General features: G+C 41.8%; 17 non-coding genes across 17 annotated transcripts; all 17 read right to left on the bottom strand.

Moving 5' to 3' along the window:
* Nucleotides 1–713: 713 nt before the first annotated feature.
* TRNAR-ACG (transfer RNA arginine (anticodon ACG)) lies at nucleotides 714–786 on the bottom strand. The gene has a single exon. It is a non-coding gene; the product is annotated as a tRNA-Arg (tRNA).
* Nucleotides 787–2,283: 1,497 nt separating this feature from the next.
* Nucleotides 2,284–2,356, bottom strand: TRNAR-ACG (transfer RNA arginine (anticodon ACG)). Its single transcript has one exon. It is a non-coding gene; the product is annotated as a tRNA-Arg (tRNA).
* A 2,282-nt stretch (nucleotides 2,357–4,638) lies between these two features.
* TRNAR-ACG (transfer RNA arginine (anticodon ACG)) lies at nucleotides 4,639–4,711 on the bottom strand. The gene has a single exon. It is a non-coding gene; the product is annotated as a tRNA-Arg (tRNA).
* Nucleotides 4,712–9,143: 4,432 nt separating this feature from the next.
* TRNAR-GCG (transfer RNA arginine (anticodon GCG)) lies at nucleotides 9,144–9,216 on the bottom strand. The gene has a single exon. It is a non-coding gene; the product is annotated as a tRNA-Arg (tRNA).
* A 2,202-nt stretch (nucleotides 9,217–11,418) lies between these two features.
* On the bottom strand, nucleotides 11,419–11,490 carry TRNAH-GUG (transfer RNA histidin (anticodon GUG)). The gene has a single exon. It is a non-coding gene; the product is annotated as a tRNA-His (tRNA).
* An 8-nt stretch (nucleotides 11,491–11,498) lies between these two features.
* Nucleotides 11,499–11,571, bottom strand: TRNAR-ACG (transfer RNA arginine (anticodon ACG)). The gene has a single exon. It is a non-coding gene; the product is annotated as a tRNA-Arg (tRNA).
* Nucleotides 11,572–12,284: 713 nt separating this feature from the next.
* TRNAR-ACG (transfer RNA arginine (anticodon ACG)) lies at nucleotides 12,285–12,357 on the bottom strand. The gene has a single exon. It is a non-coding gene; the product is annotated as a tRNA-Arg (tRNA).
* Nucleotides 12,358–13,069: 712 nt separating this feature from the next.
* Nucleotides 13,070–13,142, bottom strand: TRNAR-ACG (transfer RNA arginine (anticodon ACG)). The gene has a single exon. It is a non-coding gene; the product is annotated as a tRNA-Arg (tRNA).
* Nucleotides 13,143–14,639: 1,497 nt separating this feature from the next.
* TRNAR-ACG (transfer RNA arginine (anticodon ACG)) lies at nucleotides 14,640–14,712 on the bottom strand. Its single transcript has one exon. It is a non-coding gene; the product is annotated as a tRNA-Arg (tRNA).
* Nucleotides 14,713–15,344: 632 nt separating this feature from the next.
* TRNAH-GUG (transfer RNA histidin (anticodon GUG)) lies at nucleotides 15,345–15,416 on the bottom strand. The gene has a single exon. It is a non-coding gene; the product is annotated as a tRNA-His (tRNA).
* An 8-nt stretch (nucleotides 15,417–15,424) lies between these two features.
* TRNAR-ACG (transfer RNA arginine (anticodon ACG)) lies at nucleotides 15,425–15,497 on the bottom strand. The gene has a single exon. It is a non-coding gene; the product is annotated as a tRNA-Arg (tRNA).
* A 1,419-nt stretch (nucleotides 15,498–16,916) lies between these two features.
* TRNAH-GUG (transfer RNA histidin (anticodon GUG)) lies at nucleotides 16,917–16,988 on the bottom strand. Its single transcript has one exon. It is a non-coding gene; the product is annotated as a tRNA-His (tRNA).
* Nucleotides 16,989–16,996: 8 nt separating this feature from the next.
* Nucleotides 16,997–17,069, bottom strand: TRNAR-ACG (transfer RNA arginine (anticodon ACG)). The gene has a single exon. It is a non-coding gene; the product is annotated as a tRNA-Arg (tRNA).
* Nucleotides 17,070–18,565: 1,496 nt separating this feature from the next.
* TRNAR-ACG (transfer RNA arginine (anticodon ACG)) lies at nucleotides 18,566–18,638 on the bottom strand. Its single transcript has one exon. It is a non-coding gene; the product is annotated as a tRNA-Arg (tRNA).
* A 712-nt stretch (nucleotides 18,639–19,350) lies between these two features.
* Nucleotides 19,351–19,423, bottom strand: TRNAR-ACG (transfer RNA arginine (anticodon ACG)). Its single transcript has one exon. It is a non-coding gene; the product is annotated as a tRNA-Arg (tRNA).
* A 702-nt stretch (nucleotides 19,424–20,125) lies between these two features.
* TRNAR-ACG (transfer RNA arginine (anticodon ACG)) lies at nucleotides 20,126–20,198 on the bottom strand. Its single transcript has one exon. It is a non-coding gene; the product is annotated as a tRNA-Arg (tRNA).
* Nucleotides 20,199–22,480: 2,282 nt separating this feature from the next.
* On the bottom strand, nucleotides 22,481–22,553 carry TRNAR-ACG (transfer RNA arginine (anticodon ACG)). The gene has a single exon. It is a non-coding gene; the product is annotated as a tRNA-Arg (tRNA).
* Nucleotides 22,554–22,648: the final 95 nt, after the last annotated feature.

Here is a 22,648-nt window from a genome sequence, read left to right on the forward strand (position 1 = left end):
ACACATGCACGTTACTGGATATCCTTTGCTTTAGTGAGAAGACTGAGTTAGCTTATTGAAGGCATAAAAGAGGGAGACTTCATCTTTTCTAGAAAGTGGGCTGTGACAGGCAAGATATTTGGTAGGAAATGACTAAACAATCTAGAGATAGGGTGCTAAAATACGCCAACAATGAAGAAAAAAAGGAGTTTCATGATCATGAAAAAAGGTGGCCAAGTAGTTGGCTTGTTCCCACAAGCAAAAGTAGAAATGCTTGCTTGAAAGCACAGTGGAGATATTTCAGCTAGTTACCTCTCATACTGAAAGTTTAGCTAAGATTTCTATGACCAATCTGAGGAGGCAAAATGTATTCAACAACACCTATGTCTGAAATGGTGTCTCACAGCGAGTGTTTCCCTTACAGTCCCTAATGAGAGTTAGCAAACACCGCCTACAAAAAGATGATTTTAACACGAGGGAAACCATGCACACCTACCAATTTCTTCCATTTGTGTCAGACTTTCTTCCAAAGCGAATGAAAGATGGTCTTGAACACTCGCAGCCTCTAATGAACAGGTGTTGGGAGAACATATCTGTAACAAGGAATTTCGGACAGGAGTTTGAAAAGACTCTAGCAATTCAGTAAAAGTAGGATGCCGTGAACCGGATTCGAACCGGGGTTGCTGCAGCCACAACGCAGAGTACTAACCACTATACGATCACGGCAAGTGACTCGAGCCAGGTAGGAGTTGAACCTACAATCTTCTGATCCGTAGTCAGACGCGTTATCCATTGCGCCACTGGCCCACACATGCACGTTGGTGGATATCCTTTGCTTTAGTGAGAAGACTGAGTCAGCTTATTGAAGGCATAAAAGAGGGAGACTTCATCTTTTCTAGAAAGTGGGCTGTGACAGGCAAGATATTTGGTAGGAAATGACTAAACAATCTAGAAATAGGGTGCTGAAATTCGCCAACAATGAAGAAAAAAGGAGTTTCATGATCATGAAAAAAGGTGGCCAAGTAGTTGGCTTGTTCCCACAAGCAAAAGTAGAAATGCTTGCTTGAAAGCACAGTGGAGATATTTCAGCTAGTTACCTCTCATACTGAAAGTTTAGCTAAGATTTCTATGATCAATCTGAGGAGGCAAAATGTATTCAACAACACCTATGTCTGAAATGGTGTCTCACAGCGAGTGTTTCCCTTACAGTCCCACATGAGAGTTAGCAAACACCGCCTACAAAAAGATGATTTTAACACGAGGGAAACCATGCACACCTACCAATTTCTTCCATTTGTGTCAGACTTTCTTCCAAAGCGAATGAAAGATGGTCTTCAACACTCGCAGCCTCTAATGAACAGGTGTTGGGAGAACATATCTGTAACAAGGAATTTTGGACAGGAGTTTGAAAAGACTCTAGCAATTCAGCAAAAGTAGGATGCCGTGACTCGCATTCAAAGCAGGGTTGCTGCGGCCACAACGCAGAGTACTAACCACTATACGATCACGGAAAGTGACTAGAGCCAAGTAGGAGTCGAACCTACAATCTTCTGATATGTAGTCACAAGTGTTATCCATTGTGCCACTGGCCAAGACGTGAATGTTGCTGGATATCCTTTGCTTTAGTGAGAAGACTGAGTTAGCTTATTGAAGGCATAAAAGAGGGAGACTTCATCTTTTCTAGAAAGTGGGCTGTGACAGGCAAGATATTTGGTAGGAAATGACTAAACAATCTAGAGATAGGGTGCTAAAATACGCCAACAATGAAGAAAAAAGGAGTTTCATGATCATGAAAAAAGGTGGCCAAGTAGTTGGCTTGTTCCCACAAGCAAAAGTAGAAATGCTTGCTTGAAAGCACAGTGGAGATATTTCAGCTAGTTACCTCTCATACTGAAAGTTTAGCTAAGATTTCTATGACCAATCTGAGGAGGCAAAATGTATTCAACAACACCTATGTCTGAAATGGTGTCTCACAGCGAGTGTTTCCTTTACAGTCCCAAATGAGAGTTAGCAAACACCGCCTACAAAAAGATGATTTTAACACGAGGGAAACAATGCACACCTACCAATTTCTTCCATTTGTGTCAGACTTTCTTCCAAAGCGAATGAAAGATGGTCTTGAACACTCACAGCCTCTAATGAACAGGTGTTGGGAGAACATATCTGTAACAAGGAATTTTGGACAGGAGTTTGAAAAGACTCTAGCAATTCAGTAAAAGTTGGATGCTGTGACCCGGATTTGAACCGGGGTTGCTGCTGCCACAACGCAGAGTACTAACCACTATATGATCACGGCAAGTGACTCGAGCCAGGTAGGAGTCGAACCTACAATCTTCTGATCCGTAGACAGATGCGTTATCCATTGCGCCACTGGCCCACACATGCACGTTGGTGGATATCCTTTGCTTTAGTGAGAAGACTGAGTCAGCTTATTGAAGGCATAAAAGAGGGAGACTTCATCTTTTCTAGAAAGTGGGCTGTGACAGGCAAGATATTTGGTAGGAAATGACTAAACAATCTAGAGATAGGGTGCTAAAATACGCCAACAATGAAGAAAAAAGGAGTTTCATGACCATGAAAAAAGGTGGCCAAGTAGTTGGCTTGTTCCCACAAGCAAAAGTAGAAATGCTTGCTTGAAAGCACAGTGGAGATATTTCAGCTAGTTACCTCTCATACTGAAAGTTTAGCTAAGATTTCTATGATCAATCTGAGGAGGCAAAATGTATTCAACAACACCTATGTCTGAAATGGTGTCTCACAGCGAGTGTTTCCTTTACAGTCCCTAATGAGAGTTAGCAAACACCGCCTACAAAAAGATGATTTTAACACGAGGGAAACCATGCACACCTACCAATGTCTTCCATTTGTGTCAGACTTTCTTCCAAAGCGAATGAAAGATGGTCTTGAACACTCGCAGCCTCTAATGAACAGGTGTTGGGAGAACATATCTGTAACAAGGAATTTTGGACAGGAGTTTGAAAAGACTCTAGCAATTCAGCAAAAGTAGGATGCTGTGACCCGGATTCAAACCGGGGTTGCTGCGGCCACAACGGAGAGTACTAACCACTATACGATCACGGCAAGTGACTCGAGCCAGGTAGGAATCAAACCTACAATTTTCTGACCCGTAGTCAGACGCGTTATCCATTGCGCCACTGGCCCACACATGCACGTTACTGGATATCCTTTGCTTTAGTGAGAAGACTGAGTTAGCTTATTGAAGGCATAAAAGAGGGAGACTTCATCTTTTCTAGAAAGTGGGCTGTGACAGGCAAGATATTTGGTAGGAAATGACTAAACAATCTAGAGATAGGGTGCTAAAATACGCCAACAATGAAGAAAAAAGGAGTTTCATGACCATGAAAAAAGGTGGCCAAGTAGTTGGCTTGTTCCCACAAGCAAAAGTAGAAATGCTTGCTTGAAAGCACAGTGGAGATATTTCAGCTAGTTACCTCTCATACTGAAAGTTTAGCTAAGATTTCTATGATCAATCTGAGGAGGCAAAATGTATTCAACAACACCTATGTCTGAAATGGTGTCTCACAGCGAGTGTTTCCTTTACAGTCCCTAATGAGAGTTAGCAAACACCGCCTACAAAAAGATGATTTTAACACGAGGGAAACCATGCACACCTACCAATGTCTTCCATTTGTGTCAGACTTTCTTCCAAAGCGAATGAAAGATGGTCTTGAACACTCGCAGCCTCTAATGAACAGGTGTTGGGAGAACATATCTGTAACAAGGAATTTTGGACAGGAGTTTGAAAAGACTCTAGCAATTCAGCAAAAGTAAGATGCCGTGACTTGGATTCGAACCGGGGTTGCTGCGGCCACAACGCAGAGTACTAACCACTATACGATCACGGCAAGTGACTCGAGCCAGGTAGGAGTCGAACCTACAATCTTCTGATATGTAGTCACATGCGTTATCCATTGTGCCACTGGCCCACACATGAATGTTGCTGGATATCCTTTGCTTTAGTGAGAAGACTGAGTTAGCTTATTGAAGGCATGAAAGAGGGAGACTTCATCTTTTCTAGAAAGTGGGCTGTGACAGGCAAGATATTTGGTAGGAAATGACTAAACAATCTAGAGATAGGGTGCTAAAATACGCCAACAATGAAGAAAAAAGGAGTTTCATGATCATGAAAAAAGGTGGCCAAGTAGTTGGCTTGTTCCCACAAGCAAAAGTAGAAATGCTTGCTTGAAAGCACAGTGGAGATATTTCAGCTAGTTACCTCTCATACTGAAAGTTTAGCTAAGATTTCTATGACCAATCTGAGGAGGCAAAATGTATTCAACAACACCTATGTCTGAAATGGTGTCTCACAGCGAGTGTTTCCTTTACAGTCCCTAATGAGAGTTAGCAAACACCGCCTACAAAAAGATGATTTTAACACGAGGGAAACCATGCACACCTACCAATGTCTTCCATTTGTGTCAGACTTTCTTCCAAAGCGAATGAAAGATGGTCTTGAACACTCGCAGCCTCTAATGAACAGGTGTTGGGAGAACATATCTGTAACAAGGAATTTTGGACAGGAGTTTGAAAAGACTGTAACAATTCAGTAAGAGTAGGATGCCGTGACCCAGATTCGAACCTGGGTTGCTGCGGCCACAACGCAGAGTACTAACCACTACACGATCACAGCAAGTGACTCGAGCCAGGTAGGAGTCGAACCTACACTCTCCTGATCCGTAGTCAGACGCGTTATCCATTGCGCCACTGGCCCACACATGCACGTTGCTGGATATCCTTTGCTTTAGTGAGAAGACTGAGTCAGCTTATTGAAGGCATAAAAGAGGGAGACTTCATCTTTTCTAGAAAGTGGGCTGTGACAGGCAAGATATTTGGTAGGAAATGACTAAACAATCTAGAGATAGGGTGCTAAAATACGCCAACAATGAAGAAAAAAGGAGTTTCATGATCATGAAAAAAGGTGGCAAAGTAGTTGGCTTGTTCCCACAAGCAAAAGTAGAAATGCTTGCTTGAAAGCACAGTGGAGATATTTCAGCTAGTTACCTCTCATACTGAAAGTTTAGCTAAGATTTCTATGACCAATCTGAGGAGGCAAAATGTATTCAACAACACCTATGTCTGAAATGGTGTCTCACAGCGAGTGTTTCCTTTACAGTCCCTAATGAGAGTTAGCAAACACCGCCTACAAAAAGATGATTTTAACACGAGGGAAACCATGCACACCTACCAATGTCTTCCATTTGTGTCAGACTTTCTTCCAAAGCGAATGAAAGATGGTCTTGAACACTCGCAGCCTCTAATGAACAGGTGTTGGGAGAACATATCTGTAACAAGGAATTTTGGACAGGAGTTTGAAAAGACTCTAGCAATTCAGCAAAAGTAGGATGCTGTGACCCGGATTCAAACCGGGGTTGCTGCGGCCACAACGGAGAGTACTAACCACTATACGATCACGGCAAGTGACTCGAGCCAGGTAGGAATCAAACCTACAATTTTCTGACCCGTAGTCAGACGCGTTATCCATTGCGCCACTGGCCCACACATGCACGTTACTGGATATCCTTTGCTTTAGTGAGAAGACTGAGTTAGCTTATTGAAGGCATAAAAGAGGGAGACTTCATCTTTTCTAGAAAGTGGGCTGTGACAGGCAAGATATTTGGTAGGAAATGACTAAACAATCTAGAGATAGGGTGCTAAAATACGCCAACAATGAAGAAAAAAAGGAGTTTCATGATCATGAAAAAAGGTGGCCAAGTAGTTGGCTTGTTCCCACAAGCAAAAGTAGAAATGCTTGCTTGAAAGCACAGTGGAGATATTTCAGCTAGTTACCTCTCATACTGAAAGTTTAGCTAAGATTTCTATGACCAATCTGAGGAGGCAAAATTTATTCAACAACACCTATGTCTGAAATGGTGTCTCACAGCGAGTGTTTCCTTTACAGTCCCTAATGAGAGTTAGCAAACACCGCCTACAAAAAGATGATTTTAACACGAGGGAAACCATGCACACCTAACAATTTCTTCCATTTGTGTCAGATTTTCTTCCAAAGCGAATGAAAGATGGTCTTGAACACTCGCAGTCTCTAATGAACAGGTGTTGGGAGAACATATCTGTAACAAGGAATTTTGGACAGGAGTTTGAAAAGACTCTAGCAATTCAGTAAAAGTAGGATGCTGTGACCTGGATTCGAACAGGGGTTGCTGAGGCCACAACATAGAGTACTACCCACTATACGATCACAGCAAGTGACTCGAGGCAGGTAGGAGTCGAACCTACAAACTTCTGATCCGTAGTCAGACGTGTTATCCTTTGCGCCACTGGCCCACACATGAATGTTGCTGGATATCCTTTGCTTTAGTGAGAAGACTGAGTTAGCTTATTGAAGGCATAAAAGAGGGAGACTTCATCTTTTCTAGAAAGTGGGCTGTGACAGGCAAGATATTTGGTAGGAAATCTGTATAATAAACCTATGGGTAAAGTGGTAGGTCCGGGCATTAAATCGTCATGGTTTCCTTTTACTAATGGCACACGCCAGGGTTGCCCTCTTTCTCCACTCCTTTATGTTTTATCCTTGGAGCCACTCGCAAGGGATATTAGAGCAGATCAAAGCATTAAGGGATGTGGAAAAGAGGGTACACAAAAAAAATAAAATTATATGCAGACGACATATTACTGACGGTTAAAGATCCAATAACATCACTTAATCATATTATGAATTGGATAGACCAGTACAGCTACGTATCTAATTACAAGCTAAACATCGATAAATCGATTGCCCTTGCTTACAACCTTGATAGTACTCAAAAGCAACAAATTGAATCATTCGGTTTTAAATGGGCCGATGACTCCCTAACCTATTTAGGAATAAAAATTAATAAAACGCCAAAACTTTGGATGGAGATTAATCTCCTCCCTTTAATTAAGGACATGAACGTTTCCTTTAAAAATTGGCGAGGACTTTTTATTTCTTGGTGGGGTAGACTAAATGTAACTAACTCATATATTCTGCCTAAATTCTTATATATATTCAGGATGATCCCGCATATGGTTCCTGCAAGCTGGTTAGACTTAATTCAGCAACAGATTAACAAGTTTATATGGGGATCAAAAAAACCTATTTTAAAACTGCAAATAATGGCTAAAAAGAAGAATAAAGGTGGCTTAGGACTCCCCCTTGTGAGTGAATATGCTCTAGCGGCCTTGTTTACACATGCGATGCAGACACAAAATAATAAAGCGCAACAGGAATTATGGTATAGAGAAGAATTTCCAAAGAAATACCCCCATAAAGAATTACAGTCCTTATTCTGGATCTCCTCTATGAAAGCTATTAAATATACCGAATCAGGAACTAGCCTAGCTCTTCAACATCTTGTAAGAAATTGGCATTGGGTTAAAGCCAAACTTGGACTTGCAAACCTGATAATAACTAGTCTCCCACTATCTATAATAGAACACACGAATGAAAATTTAAAGCTATCCAGTTGGAAACAAAAGGGCATAATATTAATAAGAGATCTTATGCAGGGAGATACACTTAAGACCTTTAATCAACTTCAACAAGAATTTAATCTCCCAATAGAGGACTGTTTCAGATATTTAAGGGTTAAGAGCTATCTTTTAGACTCCTTACCTCAAAATATTAATTTAACAGTGTATAACTTGTTTAAACAAGTAGTAGAAGGAGACGATAGCAGGAAACAACTGACAAAAGCCCTAAACTTGATTAGGTTATGTAAAAAAGAATGTATTCCTTCAGCATTAGTAAAATGGGAGAGAGATTTAGATATCAAAATTAAAATTGAAGATTGGAACAAAGCGCTAAATACCACTTATAAAAATATACATTGTTTAAATTTAAACGAGTTACAATTTAAAATTATGAACAGGTGGTATCTGGTCCCTTTTGCCTTGGCAAAAATGTTCCCTACCAATCTCCCAAATTGTTGGCGTTGTGGCGCAGATAGGGGAGATATGGTTCATATTTGGTGGAATTGTAACCCAATTCGAAAACTTTGGCAACAGATTTCATATAAACTAGCCCATGTTTTTGGGAAACACTGGAAACTAACGCCCGAAAGAGCGTTACTCCATTTAAATCTGCCAAATAATGAGAAAAAAAATATAACATTCCTTCTCCATTTATTAACGGCAATTAAAATAGAGATCGCCAGAAATTGGAGATCTTCGGCCCCAATTTTGTGGATCAAAATAAAATCCCAGTTATTATATCAATGCCGTATGGAAAAAGGTATATTAGCTCAATCTCTCTGGAATCCTGAAAGGTATAAATCATGGGAGAAATGGATAGACCTAGTGATTGATGGCAAACTAGATCCATAAAATGAAAATTACCTACTTAGATAACTCCGTAAAAATCACACTTTTGAGTTTATCTATTAATTTAGTAAAGACAGATAGAATCAACTGTAAGTTTTGTATGTCTATGTGATGTAATATTTTTGTTGTTCACTATATGCAGAAGAGATAAATGTCTATTTTTCATATGTATAATATTTTTGATATTCAGCTACTAAGATGATTAGATTTTAAATTGTTATGCATCATTCTGCATTTTATGTTTATAAAATAATAAAAAAAAAAAAAAAAAAAGATATTTGGTAGGAAATGACTAAACAATCTAGAGATAGGGTGCTAAAATACGCCAACAATGAAGAAAAAAAGGAGTTTCATGATCATGAAAAAAGGTGGCCAAGTAGTTGGCTTGTTCCCACAAGCAAAAGTAGAAATGCTTGCTTGAAAGCACAGTGGAGATATTTCAGCTAGTTACCTCTCATACTGAAAGTTTAGCTAAGATTTCTATGACCAATCTGAGGAGGCAAAATGTATTCAACAACACCTATGTCTGAAATGGTGTCTAATGAGAGTTAGCAAACACCGCCTACAAAAAGATGATTTTAACACGAGGGAAACCATGCACACCTACCAATTTCTTCCATTTGTGTCAGACTTTCTTCCAAAGCGAATGAAAGATGGTCTTGAACACTCGCAGCCTCTAATGAACAGGTGTTGGGAGAACATATCTGTAACAAGGAATTTCGGACAGGAGTTTGAAAAGACTCTAGCAATTCAGTAAAAGTAGGATGCCGTGAACCGGATTCGAACCGGGGTTGCTGCGGCCACAACGCAGAGTACTAACCACTATACGATCAAGGCAAGTGACTCGAGCCAGGTAGGAGTCGAACCTACAATCTTCTGATCCGCAGTCAGACTCGTTATCCATTGCGCCACTGGCCCACACATGCACGTTGGTGGATATCCTTTGCTTTAGTGAGAAGACTGAGTCAGCTTATTGAAGGCATAAAAGAGGGAGACTTCATCTTTTCTAGAAAGTGGGCTGTGACAGGCAAGATATTTGGTAGGAAATGACTAAACAATCTAGAGATAGGGTGCTGAAATACGCCAACAATGAAGAAAAAAGGAGTTTCATGATCATGAAAAAAGGTGGCCAAGTAGTTGGCTTGTTCCCACAAGCAAAAGTAGAAATGCTTGCTTGAAAGCACAGTGGAGATATTTCAGCTAGTTACCTCTCATACTGAAAGTTTAGCTAAGATTTCTATGATCAATCTGAGGAGGCAAAATGTATTCAACAACACCTATGTCTGAAATGGTGTCTCACAGCGAGTGTTTCCTTTACAGTCCCTAATGAGAGTTAGCAAACACCGCCTACAAAAAGATGATTTTAACACGAGGGAAACCATGCACACCTACCAATGTCTTCCATTTGTGTCAGACTTTCTTCCAAAGCGAATGAAAGATGGTCTTGAACACTCGCAGCCTCTAATGAACAGGTGTTGGGAGAACATATCTGTAACAAGGAATTTTGGACAGGAGTTTGAAAAGACTCTAGCAATTCAGTAAAAGTAGGATGCCGTGACCCGGATTCGAACCAGGGTTGCTGCGGCCACAACGCAGAGTACTAACCACTATACGATCACGGAAAGTGACTCGAGCCAGGTAGGAGTCGAACCTACAATCTTCTGATGCGTAGTCAGAAGCGTTAGCCATTGCGCCACTTGCCCACACATGCACATTGGTGGATATCCTTTGCTTTAGTGAGAAGACTGAGTCAGCTTATTGAAGGCATAAAAGAGGGAGACTTCATCTTTTCTAGAAAGTGGGCTGTGACAGGCAAGATATTTGGTAGGAAATGACTAAACAATCTAGAGATAGGGTGCTAAAATACGCCAACAATGAAGAAAAAAGGAGTTTCATGATCATGAAAAAAGGTGGCCAAGTAGTTGGCTTGTTCCCACAAGGAAAAGTAGAAATGCTTGCTTGAAAGCACAGTGGAGATATTTCAGCTAGTTACCTCTCATACTGAAAGTTTAGCTAAGATTTCTATGACCAATCTGAGGAGGCAAAATGTATTCAACAACACCTATGTCTGAAATGGTGTCTCACAGCGAGTGTTTCCTTTACAGTCCCACATGAGAGTTAGCAAACACCGCCTACAAAAAGATGATTTTAACACGAGGGAAACCATGCACACCTACCAATTTCTTCCATTTGTGTCAGACTTTCTTCCAAAGCGAATGAAAGATGGTCTTGAACACTCACAGCCTCTAATGAACAGGTGTTGGGAGAACATATCTGTAACAAGGAATTTCGGACAGGAGTTTGAAAAGACTCTAGCAATTCAGTAAAAGTAAGATGCTGTGACCCGGATTCGAACCGGGGTTGCTGCGGCCACAACGCAGAGTACTAACCACTATACGATCACGGCAAGCGACTCGAGCCATGTAGGATTCGAACCTACAATCTTCTGATCTGTAGTGAGACGCGTTATCCATCGCGCCACTGGCCCACACATGCATGTTGGTGGATATCCTTTGCTTTAGTGAGAAGACTGAGTCAGCTTATTGAAGGCATAAAAGAGGGAGACTTCATCTTTTCTAGAAAGTGGGCTGTGACAGGCAAGATATTTGGTAGGAAATGACTAAACAATCTAGAGATAGGGTGCTGAAATACGCCAACAATGAAGAAAAAAGGAGTTTCATGATCATGAAAAAAGGTGGCCAAGTAGTTGGCTTGTTCCCACAAGCAAAAGTAGAAATGCTTGCTTGAAAGCACAGTGGAGATATTTCAGCTAGTTACCTCTCATACTGAAAGTTTAGCTAAGATTTCTATGACCAATCTGAGGAGGCAAAATGTATTCAACAACACCTATGTCTGAAATGGTGTCTCACAGCGAGTGTTTCCTTTACAGTCCCTAATGAGAGTTAGCAAACACCGCCTACAAAAAGATGATTTTAACACGAGGGAAACCATGCACACCTAACAATTTCTTCCATTTGTGTCAGACTTTCTTCCAAAGCGAATGAAAGATGGTCTTGAACACTCGCAGCCTCTAATGAACAGGTGTTGGGAGAACATATCTGTAACAAGGAATTTTGGACAGGAGTTTGAAAAGACTCTAGCAATTCAGTAAAAGTTGGATGCCGTGACCTGGATTCGAACCAGGGTTGCTGCGGCCACAACGCAGAGTACTAACCACTATACGATCACAGCAAGTGACACGAGCCAGGTAGGAGTCGAACCTACAATCTTCTGATCCGTAGACAGACGCGTTATCCATTGCGCCACTGGCCCACACATGCACGTTACTGGATATCCTTTGCTTTAGTGAGAAGACTGAGTCAGCTTATTGAAGGCATAAAAGAGGGAGACTTCATCTTTTCTAGAAAGTGGGCTGTGACAGGCAAGATATTTGGTAGGAAATGACTAAACAATCTAGAGATAGGGTGCTAAAATACGCCAACAATGAAGAAAAAAAGGAGTTTCATGATCATGAAAAAAGGTGGCCAAGTAGTTGGCTTGTTCCCACAAGCAAAAGTAGAAATGCTTGCTTGAAAGCACAGTGGAGATATTTCAGCTAGTTACCTCTCATACTGAAAGTTTAGCTAAGATTTCTATGACCAATCTGAGGAGGCAAAATGTATTCAACAACACCTATGTCTGAAATGGTGTCTCACAGCGAGTGTTTCCTTTACAGTCCCTAATGAGAGTTAGCAAACACCGCCTACAAAAAGATGATTTTAACACGAGGGAAACCATGCACACCTACCAATTTCTTCCATTTGTGTCAGACTTTCTTCCAAAGCGAATGAAAGATGGTCTTGAACACTCGCAGCCTCTAATGAACAGGTGTTGGGAGAACATATCTGTAACAAGGAATTTCGGACAGGAGTTTGAAAAGACTCTAGCAATTCAGTAAAAGTAGGATGCCGTGAACCGGATTCGAACCGGGGTTGCTGCGGCCACAATGCAGAGTACTAACCACTATACGATCACGGCAAGTGACTCGAGCCAAGTAGGAGTCGAACCTACAATCTTCTGATCCGTAGTCAGACGCGTTATCCATTGCGCCACTGGCCCACACATGCACGTTGGTGGATATCCTTTGCTTTAGTGAGAAGACTGAGTCAGCTTATTGAAGGCATAAAAGAGGGAGACTTCATCTTTTCTAGAAAGTGGGCTGTGACAGGCAAGATATTTGGTAGGAAATGACTAAACAATCTAGAAATAGGGTGCTGAAATTCGCCAACAATGAAGAAAAAAGGAGTTTCATGATCATGAAAAAAGGTGGCCAAGTAGTTGGCTTGTTCCCACAAGCAAAAGTAGAAATGCTTGCTTGAAAGCACAGTGGAGATATTTCAGCTAGTTACCTCTCATTCTGAAAGTTTAGCTAAGATTTCTATGATCAATCTGAGGAGGCAAAATGTATTCAACAACACCTATGTCTGAAATGGTGTCTCACAGCGAGTGTTTCCTTTACAGTCCCTAATGAGAGTTAGCAAACACCGCCTACAAAAAGATGATTTTAACACGAGGGAAACCATGCACACCTACCAATTTCTTCCATTTGTGTCAGACTTTCTTCCAAAGCGAATGAAAGATGGTCTTGAACACTCGCAGCCTCTAATGAACAGGTGTTGGGAGAACATATCTGTAACAAGGAATTTTGGACAGGAGTTTGAAAAGACTCTAGCAATTCAGTAAAAGTAGGATGCCGTGACCCGGATTCGAACCTGGGTTGCTGCGGCCACAACGCAGAGTACTAACCACTATACGATCACGGCAAGTGACTCGAGCCAGGTAGGAGTCGAACCTACAATCTTCTGATCCGTAGTCAGACGCGTTATCCATTGCGCCACTGGCCCACACATGCACGTTGGTGGATATCCTTTGCTTTAGTGAGAAGACTGAGTCAGCTTATTGAAGGCATAAAAGAGGGAGACTTCATCTTTTCTAGAAAGTGGGCTGTGACAGGCAAGATATTTGGTAGGAAATGACTAAACAATCTAGAGATAGGGTGCTGAAATACGCCAACAATGAAGAAAAAAGGAGTTTCATGATCATGAAAAAAGGTGGCCAAGTAGTTGGCTTGTTCCCACAAGCAAAAGTAGAAATGCTTGCTTGAAAGCACAGTGGAGATATTTCAGCTAGTTACCTCTCATACTGAAAGTTTAGCTAAGATTTCTATGATCAATCTGAGGAGGCAAAATGTATTCAACAACACCTATGTCTGAAATGGTGTCTCACAGCGAGTGTTTCCTTTACAGTCCCTAATGAGAGTTAGCAAACACCGCCTACAAAAAGATGATTTTAACACAAGGGAAACCATGCACACCTACCAATGTCTTCCATTTGTGTCAGACTTTCTTCCAAAGCGAATGAAAGATGGTCTTGAACACTCGCAGCCTCTAATGAACAGGTGTTGGGAGAACATATCTGTAACAAGGAATTTTGGACAGGAGTTTGAAAAGACTCTAGCAATTCAGCAAAAGTAGGATGCCGTGACATGGATTCGAACCGGGGTTGCTGCGGCCACAACGCAGAGTACTAACCACTATACGATCACGGTAAGTGACTCGAGCCTGGTAGGAGTCGAACCTACAATCTTCTGATATGTAGTCACATGCGTTATCCATTGTGCCACTGGCCCACACATGAATGTTGCTGGATATCCTTTGCTTTAGTGAGAAGACTGAGTTAGCTTATTGAAGGCATAAAAGAGGGAGACTTCATCTTTTCTAGAAAGTGGGCTGTGACAGGCAAGATATTTGGTAGGAAATGACTAAACAATCTAGAGATAGGGTGCTAAAATACGCCAACAATGAAGAAAAAAGGAGTTTCATGATCATGAAAAAAGGTGGCCAAGTAGTTGGCTTGTTCCCACAAGCAAAAGTAGAAATGCTTGCTTGAAAGCACAGTGGAGATATTTCAGCTAGTTACCTCTCATACTGAAAGTTTAGCTAAGATTTCTATGACCAATCTGAGGAGGCAAAATGTATTCAACAACACCTATGTCTGAAATGGTGTCTCACAGCGAGTGTTTCCTTTACAGTCCCTAATGAGAGTTAGCAAACACCGCCTACAAAAAGATGATTTTAACACGAGGGAAACCATGCACACCTACCAATTTCTTCCATTTGTGTCAGACTTTCTTCCAAAGCGAATGAAAGATGGTCTTGAACACTCGCAGCCTCTAATGAACAGGTGTTGGGAGAACATATCTGTAACAAGGAATTTTGGACAGGAGTTTGAAAAGACTCTAGCAATTCAGTAAAAGTAGGATGCCGTGACCCGGATTCGAACCTGGGTTGCTGCGGCCACAACGCAGAGTACTAACCACTATACGGTCACGGCAAGTGACTCAAACCAGGTAGGAGTCGAACCTACAATCTTCTGATCCGTAGTCAGACGCGTTATCCATTGCGCTACTGGCCCACACATGCACGTTGGTGGATATCCTTTGCTTTAGTGAGAAGACTGAGTCAGCTTATTGAAGGCATAAAAGAGGGAGACTTCATCTTTTCTAGAAAGTGGGCTGTGACAGGCAAGATATTTGGTAGGAAATGACTAAACAATCTAGAGATAGGGTGCTAAAATACGCCAACAATGAAGAAAAAAGGAGTTTCATGATCATGAAAAAAGGTGGCCAAGTAGTTGGCTTGTTCCCACAAGCAAAAGTAGAAATGCTTGCTTGAAAGCACAGTGGAGATATTTCAGCTAGTTACCTCTCATACTGAAAGTTTAGCTAAGATTTCTATGATCAATCTGAGGAGGCAAAATGTATTCAACAACACCTATGTCTGAAATGGTGTCTCACAGCGAGTGTTTCCTTTACAGTCCCTAATGAGAGTTAGCAAACACCGCCTACAAAAAGATGATTTTAACATGAGGGAAACCATGCACACCTACCAATTTCTTCCATTTGTGTCAGACTTTCTTCCAAAGCGAATGAAAGATGGTCTTGAACACTCGCAGCCTCTAATGAACAGGTGTTGGGAGAACATATCTGTAACAAGGAATTTTGGACAGGAGTTTGAAAAGACTCTAGCAATTCAGTAAAAGTAGGATGCCGTGACCCGGATTCGAACCGGGGTTGCTGCGGCCACAACGCAGAGTACTAACCACTATACGATCACGGCAAGTGACTCGAGCCAGGTAGGAGTTGAACCTACAATCTTCTGATCCGTAGTCAGACGCGTTATCCATTGCGCCACTGGCCCACACATTTGCGTTGGTGGATATCCTTTGCTTTAGTGAGAAGACTGAGTCAGCTTATTGAAGGCATAAAAGAGGGAGACTTCATCTTTTCTAGAAAGTGGGCTGTGACAGGCAAGATATTTGGTAGGAAATGACTAAACAATCTAGAGATAGGGTGCTAAAATACGGCAACAATGAAGAAAAAAGGAGTTTCATGATCATGAAAAAAGGTGGCCAAGTAGTTGGCTTGTTCCCACAAGCAAAAGTAGAAATGCTTTGCTTGAAAGCACAGTGGAGATATTTCAGCTAGTTACCTCTCATACTGAAAGTTTAGCTAAGATTTCTATGACCAATCTGAGGAGGCAAAATGTATTCAACAACACCTATGTCTGAAATGGTGTCTCACAGCGAGTGTTTCCTTTACAGTCCCACATGAGAGTTAGCAAACACCGCCTACAAAAAGATGATTTTAACACGAGGGAAACCATGCACACCTACCAATGTCTTCCATTTGTGTCAGACTTTCTTCCAAAGCGAATGAAAGATGGTCTTGAACACTCGCAGCCTCTAATGAACAGGTGTTGGGAGAACATATCTGTAACAAGGAATTTTGGACAGGAGTTTGAAAAGACTCTAGCAATTCAGTAAAAGTAGGATGCCGTGACCCGGATTCGAACCTGGGTTGCTGCGGCCACAACGCAGAGTACTAACCACTATACGATCACAGCAAGTGACTCGAGGCAGGTAGGAGTCGAACCTACAAACTTCTGATCCGTAGGCAGACGCGTTATCCTTTGTGCCACTGGCCCACACATGAATGTTGCTGGATATCCTTTGCTTTAGTGAGAAGACTGAGTTAGCTTATTGAAGGCATAAAAGAGGGAGACTTCATCTTTTCTAGAAACTGGGCTGTGACAGGCAAGATATTTGGTAGGAAATGACTAAACAATCTAGAGATAGGGTGCTAAAATACGCCAACAATGAAGAAAAAAAGGAGTTTCATGATCATGAAAAAAGGTGGCCAAGTAGTTGGCTTGTTCCCACAAGCAAAAGTAGAAATGCTTGCTTGAAAGCACAGTGGAGATATTTCAGCTAGTTACCTCTCATACTGAAAGTTTAGCTAAGATTTCTATGACCAATCTGAGGAGGCAAAATGTATTCAACAACACCTATGTCTGAAATGGTGTCTCACAGCGAGTGTTTCCTTTACAGTCCCTAATGAGAGTTAGCAAACACCGCCTACAAAAAGATGATTTTAACACGAGGGAAACCATGCACACCTACCAATTTCTTCCATTTGTGTCAGACTTTCTTCCAAAGCGAATGAAAGATGGTCTTGAACACTCACAGCCTCTAATGAACAGGTGTTGGGAGAACATATCTGTAACAAGGAATTTCGGACAGGAGTTTGAAAAGACTCTAGCAATTCAGTAAAAGTAGGATGCCGTGACCCGGATTCGAACCGGGGTTGCTGCGGCCACAACGCAGAGTACTAACCACTATACGATCACGGCAAGTGACTTGAGCCAGGTAGGAGTCGAACCTACAATCTTCTGACCCGTAGTCAGACGCGTTATCCATTGCGCCACTGGCCCACACATGCATGTTGGTGGATATCCTTTGCTTTAGTGAGAAGACTGAGTCAGCTTATTGAAGGCATAAAAGAGGGAGACTTCATCTTTTCTAGAAAGTGGGCTGTGACAGGCAAGATATTTGGTAGGAAATGACTAAACAATCTAGAGATAGGGTGCTAAAATACGCCAACAATGAAGAAAAAAGGAGTTTCATGATCATGAAAAAAGGTGGCCAAGTAGTTGGCTTGTTCCCACAAGCAAAAGTAGAAATGCTTGCTTGAAAGCACAGTGGAGATATTTCAGCTAGTTACCTCTCATACTGAAAGTTTAGCTAAGATTTCTATGACCAATCTGAGGAGGCAAAATGTATTCAACAACACCTATGTCTGAAATGGTGTCTCACAGCGAGTGTTTCCTTTACAGTCCCACATGAGAGTTAGCAAACACTGCCTACAAAAAGATGATTTTAACACGAGGGAAACCATGCACACCTACCAATTTCTTCCATTTGTGTCAGACTTTCTTCCAAAGCGAATGAAAGTTGGTCTTGAACACTCACAGCCTCTAATGAACAGGTGTTGGGAGAACATATCTGTAACAAGGAATTTCGGACAGGAGTTTGAAAAGACTCTAGCAATTCAGTAAAAGTAAGATGCCGTGACCCGGATTCGAACCGGGGTTGCTGCGGCCCAACGCAGAGTACTAACCACTATACGATCACGGCAAGCGACTCGAGCCATGTAGGATTCGAACCTACAATCTTCTGATCTGTAGTGAGACGCGTTATCCATTGCGCCACTGGCCCACACATGCACGTTGGTGGATATCCTTTGCTTTAGTGAGAAGACTGAGTCAGCTTATTGAAGGCATAAAAGAGGGAGACTTCATCTTTTCTAGAAAGTGGGCTGTGACAGGCAAGATATTTGGTAGGAAATGACTAAACAATCTAGAGATAGGGTGCTGAAATACGCCAACAATGAAGAAAAAAGGAGTTTCATGATCATGAAAAAAGGTGGCCAAGTAGTTGGCTTGTTCCCACAAGCAAAAGTAGAAATGCTTGCTTGAAAGCACAGTGGAGATATTTCAGCTAGTTACCTCTCATACTGAAAGTTTAGCTAAGATTTCTATGACCAATCTGAGGAGGCAAAATGTATTCAACAACACCTATGTCTGAAATGGTGTCTCACAGCGAGTGTTTCCCTTACAGTCCCTAATGAGAGTTAGCAAACACCGCCTACAAAAAGATGATTTTAACACGAGGGAAACCATGCACACCTACCAATTTCTTCCATTTGTGTCAGACTTTCTTCCAAAGCGAATGAAAGATGGTCTTGAACACTCGCAGCCTCTAATGAACAGGTGTTGGGAGAACATATCTGTAACAAGGAATTTCGGACAGGAGTTTGAAAAGACTCTAGCAATTCAGTAAAAGTAGGATGCCGTCACCCGGATTCGAACCGGGGTTGCTGCGGCCACAACGCAGAGTACTAACCACTATACGATCACGGCAAGTGACTCGAGCCAGGTAGGAGTCGAACCTACAATCTTCTGATCCGTAGTCAGATGCGGTATCCATTGCGCCACTGGCCCACACATGCATGTTGGTGGATATCCTTTGCTTTAGTGAGAAGACTGAGTCAGCTTATTGAAGGCATAAAAGAGGGAGACTTCATCTTTTCTAGAAAGTGGGCCGTGACAGGCAAGATATTTGGTAGGAAATGACTAAACAATCTAGAAATAGGTTGCTGAAATTCGCCAACAATGAAGAAAAAAGGAGTTTCATGATCATGAAAAAAGGTGGCCAAGTAGTTGGCTTGTTCCCACAAGCAAAAGTAGAAATGCTTGCTTGAAAGCACAGTGGAGATATTTCAGCTAGTTACCTCTCATACTGAAAGTTTAGCTAAGATTTCTATGATCAATCTGAGGAGGCAAAATGTATTCAACAACACCTATGTCTGAAATGGTGTCTCACAGCGAGTGTTTCCTTTACAGTCCCTAATGAGAGTTAGCAAACACCGCCTACAAAAAGATGATTTTAACACGAGGGAAACCATGCACACCTACCAATTTCTTCCATTTGTGTCAGACTTTCTTCCAAAGCGAATGAAAGATGGTCTTGAACACTCGCAGCCTCTAATGAACAGGTGTTGGGAGAACATATCTGTAACAAGGAATTTTGGACAGGAGTTTGAAAAGACTCTAGCAATTCAGTAAAAGTAGGATGCCGTGACCCGGATTCGAACCAGGGTTGCTGTGGCCACAACGCAGAGTGCTAACCACTATATGATGACAGCAAGTGACTTGAGCCAGGTAGGAATCAAACCTACAATTTTCTGATCCGTAGTCAGACGCGTTATCCATTGCGCCACTGGCCCACACATGCACGTTACTGGATATCCTTTGCTTTAGTGAGAAGACTGAGTTAGCTTATTGAAGGCATAAAAGAGGGAGACTTCATCTTTTCTAGAAAGTGGGCTGTGACAGGCAAGATATTTGGTAGGAAATGACTAAACAATCTAGAGATAGGGTGCTAAAATACGCCAACAATGAAGAAAAAAAGGAGTTTCATGATCATGAAAAAAGATGGCCAAGTAGTTGGCTTGTTCCCACAAGCAAAAGTAGAAATGCTTGCTTGAAAGCACAGTGGAGATATTTCAGCTAGTTACCTCTCATACTGAAAGTTTAGCTAAGATTTCTATGACCAATCTGAGGAGGCAAAATGTATTCAACAACACCTATGTCTGAAATGGTGTCTCACAGCGAGTGTTTCCCTTACAGTCCCTAATGAGAGTTAGCAAACACCGCCTACAAAAAGATGATTTTAACACGAGGGAAACCATGCACACCTACCAATTTCTTCCATTTGTGTCAGACTTTCTTCCAAAGCGAATGAAAGATGGTCTTGAACACTCGCAGCCTCTAATGAACAGGTGTTGGGAGAACATATCTGTAACAAGGAATTTCGGACAGGAGTTTGAAAAGACTCTAGCAATTCAGTAAAAGTGGGATGCCGTGAACCGGAGTTGCTGCAGCCACAACGCAGAGTACTAACCACTATACGATCACGGCAAGTGACTCGAGCCAGGTAGGAGTTGAACCTACAATCTTCTGATCCGTAGTCAGACGCGTTATCCATTGCGCCACTGGCCCACACATGCACGTTGGTGGATATCCTTTGCTTTAGTGAGAAGACTGAGTCAGCTTATTGAAGGCATAAAAGAGGGAGACTTCATCTTTTCTAGAAAGTGGGCTGTGACAGGCAAGATATTTGGTAGGAAATGACTAAACAATCTAGAAATAGGGTGCTGAAATTCGCCAACAATGAAGAAAAAAGGAGTTTCATGATCATGAAAAAAGGTGGCCAAGTAGTTGGCTTGTTCCCACAAGCAAAAGTAGAAATGCTTGCTTGAAAGCACAGTGGAGATATTTCAGCTAGTTACCTCTCATACTGAAAGTTTAGCTAAGATTTCTATGATCAATCTGAGGAGGCAAAATGTATTCAACAACACCTATGTCTGAAATGGTGTCTCACAGCGAGTGTTTCCTTTACAGTCCCTAATGAGAGTTAGCAAACACCGCCTACAAAAAGATGATTTTAACACGAGGGAAACCATGCACACCTACCAATGTCTTCCATTTGTGTCAGACTTTCTTCCAAAGCGAATGAAAGATGGTCTTGAACACTCGCAGCCTCTAATGAACAGGTGTTGGGAGAACATATCTGTAACAAGGAATTTTGGACAGGAGTTTGAAAAGACTCTAGCAATTCAGCAAAAGTAGGATGCCGTGACCCGGATTCAAACCAGGGTTGCTGCGGCCACAACGCAGAGTACTAACCACTATACGATCACGGCAAGTGACTTGAGCCAGGTAGGAGTCGAACCTACAATCTTCTGATATGTAGTCACACGCGTTATCCATTGTGCCACTGGCCCACACATGAATGTTGCTGGATATCCTTTGCTTTAGTGAGAAGACTGAGTTAGCTTATTGAAGGCATAAAAGAGGGAGACTTCATCTTTTCTAGAAAGTGGGCTGTGACAGGCAAGATATTTGGTAGGAAATGACTAAAGAATCTAGAGATAGGGTGCTAAAATACGCCAACAATGAAGAAAAAAGGAGTTTCATGATCATGAAAAAAGGTGGCCAAGTAGTTGGCTTGTTCCCACAAGCAAAAGTAGAAATGCTTGCTTGAAAGCACAGTGGAGATATTTCAGCTAGTTACCTCTCATACTGAAAGTTTAGCTAAGATTTCTATGACCAATCTGAGGAGGCAAAATGTATTCAACAACACCTATGTCTGAAATGGTGTCTCACAGCGAGTGTTTCCTTTACAGTCCCACATGAGAGTTAGCAAACACCGCCTACAAAAAGATGATTTTAACACGAGGGAAACCATGCACACCTACCAATTTCTTCCATTTGTGTCAGACTTTCTTCCAAAGCGAATGAAAGATGGTCTTCAACACTCGCAGCCTCTAATGAACAGGTGTTGGGAGAACATATCTGTAACAAGGAATTTTGGACAGGAGTTTGAAAAGACTCTAGCAATTCAGCAAAAGTAGGATGCCGTGACTCGCATTCAAACCAGGGTTGCTGCGGCCACAACGCAGAGTACTAACCACTATACGATCACGGAAAGTGACTAGAGCCAAGTAGGAGTCGAACCTACAATCTTCTGATATGTAGTCACAAGTGTTATCCATTGTGCCACTGGCCAAGACGTGAATGTTGCTGGATATCCTTTGCTTTAGTGAGAAGACTGAGTTAGCTTATTGAAGGCATAAAAGAGGGAGACTTCATCTTTTCTAGAAAGTGGGCTGTGACAGGCAAGATATTTGGTAGGAAATGACTAAACAATCTAGAGATAGGGTGCTAAAATACGCCAACAATGAAGAAAAAAGGAGTTTCATGATCATGAAAAAAGGTGGCCAAGTAGTTGGCTTGTTCCCACAAGCAAAAGTAGAAATGCTTGCTTGAAAGCACAGTGGAGATATTTCAGCTAGTTACCTCTCATACTGAAAGTTTAGCTAAGATTTCTATGACCAATCTGAGGAGGCAAAATGTATTCAACAACACCTATGTCTGAAATGGTGTCTCACAGCGAGTGTTTCCTTTACAGTCCCAAATGAGAGTTAGCAAACACCGCCTACAAAAAGATGATTTTAACACGAGGGAAACAATGCACACCTACCAATTTCTTCCATTTGTGTCAGACTTTCTTCCAAAGCGAATGAAAGATGGTCTTGAACACTCACAGCCTCTAATGAACAGGTGTTGGGAGAACATATCTGTAACAAGGAATTTTGGACAGGAGTTTGAAAAGACTCTAGCAATTCAGTAAAAGTTGGATGCTGTGACCCAGATTTGAACCGGGGTTGCTGCTGCCACAACGCAGAGTACTAACCACTATATGATCACGGCAAGTGACTCGAGCCAGGTAGGAGTCGAACCTACAATCTTCTGATCCGTAGACAGACGCGTTATCCATTGCGCCACTGGCCCACACCTTCATGTTGGTGGATATCCTTTGCTTTAGTGAGAAGACTGAGTCAGCTTATTGAAGGCATAAAAGAGGGAGACTTCATCTTTTCTAGAAA

The sequence above is a fragment of the Sceloporus occidentalis genome, unplaced genomic scaffold (genome assembly GCF_023333645.1).
Source record: "Sceloporus occidentalis isolate IW3139 unplaced genomic scaffold, rSceOcc1.0.p SCAF_174, whole genome shotgun sequence".
NCBI classification, from domain to species: Eukaryota; Metazoa; Chordata; class Lepidosauria; order Squamata; family Phrynosomatidae; genus Sceloporus; species Sceloporus occidentalis.